The following is a 9,295-nucleotide window of genomic DNA, read 5'->3' as shown; positions in this document are numbered from 1 at the left end:
CTGACCACATGACTTTCTCCCATGACTCCTCTGGATCATCCAAATGGTCATTGGCAAACTTAAGACGGGCCTTGACATACTTAGAAATCATGGAGAGGTCTAAAATTGTCATTGTAGGTGCATGTCCACTGTGAGAGACATAATCTAAAAACAAAAATCCAGAAATCATGATGTATGATTTTTTAACTATTTATTTGTATGATACAGCTGCAAATAAGTATTTGAACATTTGTCTATCAGCTAGAATTCTGACCCTCAAAGACCTGTTAGTCTGCCTTCAAAATGTCTACCTCCACTCCATTTAATATCCTAAATTAGATGCACCTGTTTGAGGTCGTTAGCTGCATGAAGACACCTGTCCACCCCATATAATCAGTAAGAATCCAACTACTAACATGGCCAAGACCAAAGAGCTGGCCCAAGACACTAGAGACAAAATTGTACACCTCCATAAGGCTGGAAAGGGCTACGGGGAAATTGCCAAGCAGCTTGGTGAAAAAAGGTACACTGTTGGAGCAATCATTAGAAAATGGAAGAAGCTAAACATGACTGTCAATCTCCCTCAGACTGGGGCTCCATGCAAGATCTCACGTTGTGGGGTCTCAATGATCCTAAGAAAGGTGAGAAATGAGCCCTGAACTACACGGGAGGAGCTGGTCAATGACCTGAAAAGAGCTGGGACCACCATTTCCAAGGTTACTGTTGGTAAGACGTCATAGTTAGAAAACATGCATGGCACGGAAGGTTCCCCTGCTTAAACCAGCACATGTCAAGGCCCGTCTTAAGTTTGCCAATGACCATTTGGATGATCCAGAGGAGTCATGGGAGAAAGTCATGTGGTCAGATAAAACCAAAATATAACTTTTTGGTCATAATTCCACTAACCGTGTTTGGAGGATGAATAATGATGAGTACATCCCAAGAACAACATTCCTACTGTGAAGCATGGGGATGCTTTGGGGGTGTTTTTCTGCTCATGGGACAAGGCGACTGCACTGTATTAAGGAGAGGATGACCGGGGCCATGTATTGCGAGATTTTGGGGAACAACCTCCTTCCCTCAGTTAGAGCATTGAAGATGGGTCGAGGCTGGGTCTTCCAAAATGACAATGACCCGAAGCACACAGCCAGGATAACCAAGGAGTGGCTCTGCAAGAAGCATGTCAAGGTTCTGGCGTGGCCTAGCCAGTCTCCAGACCAAAACCCAATAGAGAATCTTTGGAGAGAGCTCAAACTCCGTGTTTCTCAGCGACAGCCCAGAAACCTGACTGATCTAGAGAAGATCTGTGTGGAGGAGTGGGCCAAAATCCCTTCTGCAGTGTGTGCAAACCTGGTGAAGGTGTTCAAATACTTATTTGCAGCTGTATCATACAGATAAACAGTTAACAAAATAATACATTGTGATTTCTGGATTTTTTTTTTTTTTAGATTATGTCTGTCACAGTGGACATGCACCTACGATGATTATTTCATACCCATCCATGACTTCTAAGTGGGAGAACTTGCAAAATAGCAGGGTGTTCAAATACTTATTTCCCTCACTCATTTGCTTATTGTATGAGAATTATCTTTTCTATGCGAGAGTCAGCCTTGTCTAACGGGAACCGTGTTCAAAATGCACCATTCACCTGCTTTCTTCATTCAGAGGAGAGAACATTCTTCTGTTATTCGGCCTTACTTACACTGGCTACCAAATACAGAATTGTTTTAAAGATTATTTTATTTCCTCCCTATTTTATAACACCAGATTCCTCAGCACCTGTTTTATCATTGAGCTCTTTACATTTACAATCACTCCTCTCCATTGCTTGATGTCTCGATTGCTTGCTTCCAATTAAAATCCAAAGGTAATCCAGGCAGAGAGTTTGATGAGAAGCTCCCACTGCTGTTCCCGCCAAAAATAGTCTGGCACATAACCCCTATAGAAGAGTGAATTGTTGTTTTTTTAAATACTTTTTTTTACAGATTAAAAAAATTAGATACAACAAAATAATAAGCGCTTTAGAGGTGCCAGTAGCCATTTTAGTTACCTTCAGACAGAGCAAAGCCGGCCGTATCTCCATGTTTCCAGTCTTTTTGCTAAGCTAAGCCTACAAAGTGCTTGCTCTGACTTCTCTGAGGAAGCATTTGGGTGACGTTAATTGTTATAATTTTTCTTGTCAAACAATCAAACCCTGCATAGCCCTGTGGCCACAGGACATAGTATAAATTTAGAGGGACTACCAGAGGCCTAAAGTGGAGTCTATTGTCATTTTGGAGTGTTTTTCCTCACCAGTCACTTACCTTTTTTAGCACACATACCTTTCTCTGGGTGAATAGTCTGTTTCCTCGTCTCTGGAATTAGTTTTGATTAGGTTTGTGTGTCTGTACGCACTGTTTTCCTCTGTCGGTTCAGCAATGGTGTCTCCCACTGTTAATGCTTCTAATCCATTTCTTTTATTTATTCCAGACAAGCCACTGCTGCGGTATATGCTAATGCATCACTAACCGCTATCTTCTGTTAGGTGTTTAGAATAGCAAATGCAAAAGCTTTGTTCAATAGTGAATGCTTGGATAATTTTTTTGTGATATCAATTCGGGAAGGAAAAGTCTAAATATGTGTTTACCTGAAAATGTTTAGAAATATTAAATAAAATAAAATGCATTTTCTTGTATCTGTAGCTGAATAGCAAAACAGTGACAACAAAAAAAACTTATGGTAGCACATCATTTCTACATCCTTGACTAAAGGTAATATGAAGTTAGATACCGATTTGTTTTGTTTCATTTGGTTCTGCTAGATGATTACCCAATCAATGCTACTGACTACTGTTGTTTCCTGACTGACACAGCATTGTTTGAAGTAGCAGAAGTTGTTGCCCTTTTTCTTAGCTTTGCCTATGGAAATGTGAGATAATTTTAACTTGTTGTTCATAGAAGTAGTGTCATTACCTTTACAGCATCTTAGAGTTTCCATGAAAGGACTATTTTCTGAAGAATCTTTTCCCAGATTTCCCCTGTTTCCTACAAAGAGTGTTTCCTATGTTATTTTCAGTAATGTTTTTCAGTCTCATGGAGAGAGAAGAGTGAGTTCAAAGATGTTTTGGCAGGAGATATTGGACTGACTGTGGGGTACAACCCTGAATACATCATGGTGCAAATAGCTACTGAAGACTTTAACTACATTTTAACTTTTTTATTTACGAAATAAGATTGTATTGAGTTGCAAAGTGGGATGATACATTTCAGGCGCCTGTTCTAGAAGTAAGACTCTTAATCATTTTCTCCATATACTATGATAGGTAACTGACAGTTGGGACCACTTCCCCGACTTAAATAGGCACAAAGTCAGTTGCATCCTACATTTGTCGGGAATCTCTGGTGTGTTTATGTTAAGAAACATTGATAATGTCATTGAAAAAAATGCATTACCATGGGTGTCATAGAAGGGTCTCCCTGCTGCATCATTGCTGCCGCAACTGTGACTAGACCTAGACCAGAAGTAGAGCATCCTTAGGTCTGTCTCCTGAAAGTGAATCCCAGGTAATACGCTAAGAGTTTTATACTTGCATGTTAAGCTGTATGTATGTGTGTGTGTGTGTGTGTATGTGTGCGCATACTACTCCGTGCTGGTAGTGTTGACATCCAGCATGCATTAGAGTATCATGTAACATAAGACTCCAACACATGCATGCACAAAGATGAATGAGGAATCTAAATCAATAATTAATCAATAAGGAATCTAATTCAACCACAGTAGCACCAGGGGATAAAGTACTGCACTGTTTGCAGTCGATGATAAATGTTGCTTATAACCTAAACTAGAATTATGTCAATTCAAGACAAAGTAGGTCAATCAGACAGTGACTGCTGTAGCTATTCATCACCTGGACACAGCTCCAGGAAAATAGCATACTAGTTTGTCCTGTGTTTACATAAGCCATCTGTTGATCTATAAATGGACAAGTTTTAAGTATTTGTGCAAACATGCAGAATGTTGTTATCCATTTCTTTCTTTCAAAATGGCTAATTTAGTGTTCCAAGTATTTGTGAAAATGATTGCAAGATCATATTTACTGTAATGCTGTTTTTCTCTGTTGAGCTGGTAATACATCCTTTTTTTGTTTGTAATTAATCTTGATAATTTCCCAAAAAGATAAATATCATGACGTTTTTCCAGTTGATAATGTAATCATTTGCACCGCAATTATATTTTCATGTAGTTCATTTGCCGAAATAAAAATGCAGAAATGGATTACAATGTTTCAGCATAGGTTTTACACTGCAGGTTAAATGTTGCTTCCAAATCAAAACTGCATCAGAACCAAATTAAATTTGAAAACAATTTTAAATTTTTTTGTGGCGCTCCCTTACAATAACATAATGAAAAATGTCTTAATGTGATCTGTGCATCAGACTCAGTTAAATGCACTACAAAGCTTTCCTTTACTTTAAGAGTAAAAATAGGACCAATGCATGACAAAACTGTGGATGAAACATTTAGCACTGAACTGGATGATTAGTGGCTGCTGAACATCAAGCACGTTACCAGCTCTGACAGATAGGCTACCTAGACAAACATTGGCAAATGCAAATTTTCCGATAAATGGCTAGAGGACCCGGCGTTTTATAGACTGGCTCTGGCCTGTAGTGGGGAAAGACAGGCAGGCTTACTGTTCGGTTTGTAAAAAATAAAGAAGAAAAAAGAAAACATCAGTATAACTTGGATGGGGTTTAAAGCTCTTTGGTCACACATGCAATGTACCAGCCATGAAACTGGAATATTCGGAGCACAGTTAACAATCTCCAGTTTCTGTGCTGCTACTACCATTAGGCCTACACCACCGTAAACCAGTGCCACCGCCCAAAACAATGATGGCTACAGCATCGACTACGCCAGACGTCCTGGTGACGATGGGTGCCACACTAGCGCTGCGCGTTGGTGTGGTGCCAGAAAATGCAATTCAAATGCAATTCAAAATGCAAAAAAATTCAATTAAATTGAAGCACTTACCATGAGATTGCAGGTTCACTTAGTTTCAAATGGTTACAACCGCATCAATGGGAATGCTTGTTTCTTTGAACTGCTTTAGTTTATCATTTTATTTCATCTATTAATTTTATTCTAAAGGTGGGATAAATGCAAGATGTTTCCAAAGTCAGTGAGTCTCCATTTATTCTGTTGACTTCCCCTATCTGCGGCCAAGAAGGTGTAGTTTTATAAATTGTAAACGTATAATGGTTAGAAACTTGTTGCTGTATAAATCTGCAACTGAATGGCGTATTGAAGGTATTAAAAATGGTATTAAAAGGTACTGAATGTACCTCCAGGATTTTGGTGTATATACCCTGATATATACTGTATATACACTTTTTTTTTTTTGCTTCTTAATTGGAGTACTGGTCTAAAGGTACAGAATAACATTGCAAGTCAACCATAAGTTAAAAGTTTTTTTCTCAAATATAAGCCGCTTTTTTATTCATGAGAATGTTCTCAAGAGCTATCTATAATGAATGCTGAAGCCACGGCCTTTTTGCTATGAGCTTTTGACTTGAAAGAAGGCTACCTCCAAACCAATGTAAGATTGATATAAAAAGACATCTGGAGAGCCTTCAAAGAAAACCCTGCATCCTATTTATTACATCTGTGCAAACAGATTTACTTCCAAACCTTGACTTCAAAGTTTAAAGATTAACATTTTAGGGCACCTGGTAGGTTCAGACTTGTTCCTCTGAATTGTTACACATTTGTAAAGTTATTTGAAATTCATAATACACCATTTGCTCATTTTTTTATGGTAAGCTACAGCACCTACATAATGAATGTTGAAACTGCGATTAACATTTCGATCAATTGCACAGCCCTAGTTACAACTACCATACATTATCATATTTCTTTGAAAACTATAAATGGACTTTATGGTCAAAATGTAAATCTTTGCTATTTTTCTCAAGTGCATTACATCATACTGTTAATTGTTGAAGTGTTCTGATAGTAATGATGGTGTTTCAAGGCTGAAACTTCACACTTCATATATTTGTCAAAGATCTTGTTCTGGAGCTTTATTTGCATTTCCAATGCAGCAGATTAATAAAGTTGACTTTGAAAATGTCCAGTAGGTAGATTGTTTATCATATATTCTTTGTCATTCCTTGAAGTTAAATTAATTTTCCAAACAATTTTGAACATAAGTATTATTTTATGATTTTGACGACTTCTTCTGTAATTGTGCATCTGACAACAAATAAATGGAAACTTGACTCAAGTGATGAGTGTTAATGTTCAATGACAATAACTTAAACACAAAAAACTTGTCATAATTATTCCCATTGCCTATTCATTCTGTTGTTTCATACAGAAAATCAATCAGAAGCCGGATTTCAATATCATGGTCTTCCATTCAGCCTGCACTGAGTTGTGGGCAAGGGCAGTATTTCAGGAGAGTCATACTTCTTTCTGTCTTCTTCACTAATGAGACAAACAAGCAGACTCTGCTGCTGCTTGACCATGCATGCTTAAGTAGGTGGCAACAGAAGGAAGAGGAAGCAGAGCCTTTGAAAAACATGTCTCAGTTTCTATATTATTCCGCCTTTTTTTTTTTTTAATGGTTCTGTGTAGTGGCAAGGACATTTATGTCCTGGTAGTTTATTGGTTTATTTAGATCAAGGACTCAAACACTGATTAGCCTAATATGTTATGTAACTGCCTACAACCTAACTTTAGTCAGCCTTATGACTTCACTTTACTTAAAACAATTGAAATAGCATGAGTGACAGTAGTCCACCACTGTGAATATGATTGTCTTAGATTATCTATTCTTTTTGAAGTATCATCACATATTGCCAACTTGTGAGTATGGATGGAACACCTGGGGGTGGAGTTCATGATGGTGGGTGGTGGGATACCATTTAATTTCTGCTTCTTTTGATCTGACACGGTCCAGCAGTTAACGTTTGCTTTTAAGTGGAGCTAATGGTTCTGTGGATGGCAATGTCAGTCATTCTACCACTTAGATCCAGAGTAAATATCTTTAACTCTTACTAAAATTGCTGTGAAACTTGGTAATGTATGTATCCTTTTGACTTTGGTTATCCTTTGACTTTTTTGAAAACATAATCTTTAACTTAACTTATAACACCTTAGACGGTTAGCATGGATATTGTGTATTGTAAAAATACCAGGCAGAGAGAAAAGGCAACTAACCTTTTGATAAATGTTCATAAAAGTAAAAAGAAAGGCAAAATAATTGTTTTTTCACTTTAGATCAGTGGTGTTTAATCATTTACCATACCACCAAAAGAATGAAGCATTTTTTCCTATTTCACTCCGTATTTGCTTTCACTTAAACATTTTATTTAAATGTCTAAATTTTCAATGTAAATTTTTTCCCTTTAAAGCTTCAGTAGGTAACTTTCGTAAAAATGTATTTTTTACAAATTTGTTAAAACTGTCACTATTTCCTGACAGTAGAATATGAGACAGATAATCTGTAAAAACAAAAACAAAAAAAAACAAGCTCCTGTGGCTCCTGCCTGTGCTCCTACTGACACTTGCAGAAATACACCGCTCCCGGTCAGAAACAGCCAATCAGAGCCAGGAAGACTGTCTTAGCACTGTCAATCACTCTCGTGTACGCGCTGCTCATACCCCTCCCCTGCACAGCGCGTACCGTGTTCAAGCTCAAGATTGTCGGTGTGCTGCAGCTGTGCTAATTGCGGAGAAACAACTTTTCAGGAAAACTGCCAATTTCTCGAGTGACACCTGCTCAGAAAACAAAGACGGGCAAACAGAAGAAGACCGATGACGAAAAGCGAGCTAAAAAGAAAAAATCAAACCGAGCCCGAAATTAAACGAGGGTCAACATTGGAGCGTCTTTTCAGAGGTGGAGGGAGCTACGCCTCCTGAAAGGATTCAACACGGATTCAGAGCTAGCCACATTTCTGCTTGACATGTAAGTATCTCTGCTTGATTTGTTTCATTTTTTAAGAACTACACAACTAAGATAGCGATGGTGACGGTATCACTGGTGATGGCGCAAATCTCATTTGACTCTGTAGCTTGTTGCTAGGTCTAACAGTTAGCTTGTAGAACGGCAGGAATGTTGTAGCTAGCAGGTGAAGTTTACCTGCTAACTCCTTCACCCTCAGTATAAGCAATGTTGTTTCAATACCTACATTTAGTAAGCCAAAATGCTTTTTGTCGATCACAATTAATTGTAGCTTAGCTATGGTGAAACACGTTTAATTGTGCGCTGTCACTGTCAACGTTTGGCAAGGCAGAATACTATTTTTGATCATTTTTAAACATACACGTTTTGTTTCCCCTCAGGATGTGATTTGTAGATCAAATGTCTGACACCAGTTCTTTATGCTCCTTCAACAGGTAAGACATGGCCCCAGACACAGAGGCACGTGAAGGAATCTCCTTCAGTCCAAATCAAAATGTTCAGTATTTCCTTGTGCAGTACTTTGCAAAAAAAGCTGATTTATTTGACCCATATGCAAAATAAAACCTAATACATATTTCTAAGATGTTGTTATTCCTTGGCTTAGTGAACTTCCTCAGTGATTCATCATTCCTACTGAAAGTTTAGTGTTTTTACTTGATCCAAAAGGTAATTCAGTAATGTACTGTGTAAAGTATTTACATATCTTTTAATAGAAATATTTTAAATAAGCAGTATTTTTACATTAAGTATTCAAAATTTTAAAAGCACAGCACACAACAGCTATACACTCCTCTGAATAAATCCCCTGTATTGTCCATGATGTGGAAAGCATTGGTGGCCCTGCTTACCAGCCTGCGCGTTCACGGCAGGCCCCTCTGTGGGGGAGGAGCTGTGGAGGGGGGGGGCTGTAGCGCAGCAGAGAGCAAGGGGGAGGGTCCTGTAAGGTGTGCTTGTTCAAATTATTAGCCTAAGTCCACATTTTCTCAGAACTCGCTACTGCAGCTTTAATTCCCACAAAAAAAGGTATCCCCAAAGCATGCACAAAATCTTCATTTATTACTCACTCAAGCCTAGTAAGTCAATGATCTTTGATTATGTAGGGTATAGGGAAAAGTAATTTTGGACACAATTAGGGTTACGATTCCAACCAAACTGCACCAAGTGTATTTGCTAGATTAGCTTTCTCTCTTGATAAGTGGTGAAATTATTATTATTATAGATGACTGAACGTCACAGTACCATCTCTTTTATCACCATGCTGCTTGCAGAACATATGAAACAGAGATCCTAAACTTAAAATATCCTGAACATTAGTTATTCAAATACACATATTGTAATTAATTCAGTTGCTACACTACCACAGAACAA

General features: G+C 38.1%; 1 long non-coding RNA gene across 1 annotated transcript in view; it reads left to right on the top strand.

Annotated features, from left to right (window-relative positions):
- The window catches only part of LOC117945394, a 21,925-nt gene extending 13,486 nt beyond the window's left edge, over positions 1-8,439 (top strand). The window contains exons 2-3 of the long non-coding RNA XR_004656794.1: positions 5,225-5,230; positions 8,429-8,439. This is a non-coding gene — a long non-coding RNA (uncharacterized LOC117945394). The remainder of the gene's footprint in view (positions 1-5,224; positions 5,231-8,428) is intronic.
- Positions 8,440-9,295: the final 856 nt, after the last annotated feature.

The sequence above is a fragment of the Etheostoma cragini genome, chromosome 1 (genome assembly GCF_013103735.1).
Source record: "Etheostoma cragini isolate CJK2018 chromosome 1, CSU_Ecrag_1.0, whole genome shotgun sequence".
In the NCBI taxonomy this organism is placed as follows: domain Eukaryota; kingdom Metazoa; phylum Chordata; class Actinopteri; order Perciformes; family Percidae; genus Etheostoma; species Etheostoma cragini.
Note: the sequence above shows the minus strand (reverse complement) of the source record. Positions and strands in the feature narration are given on the sequence as shown.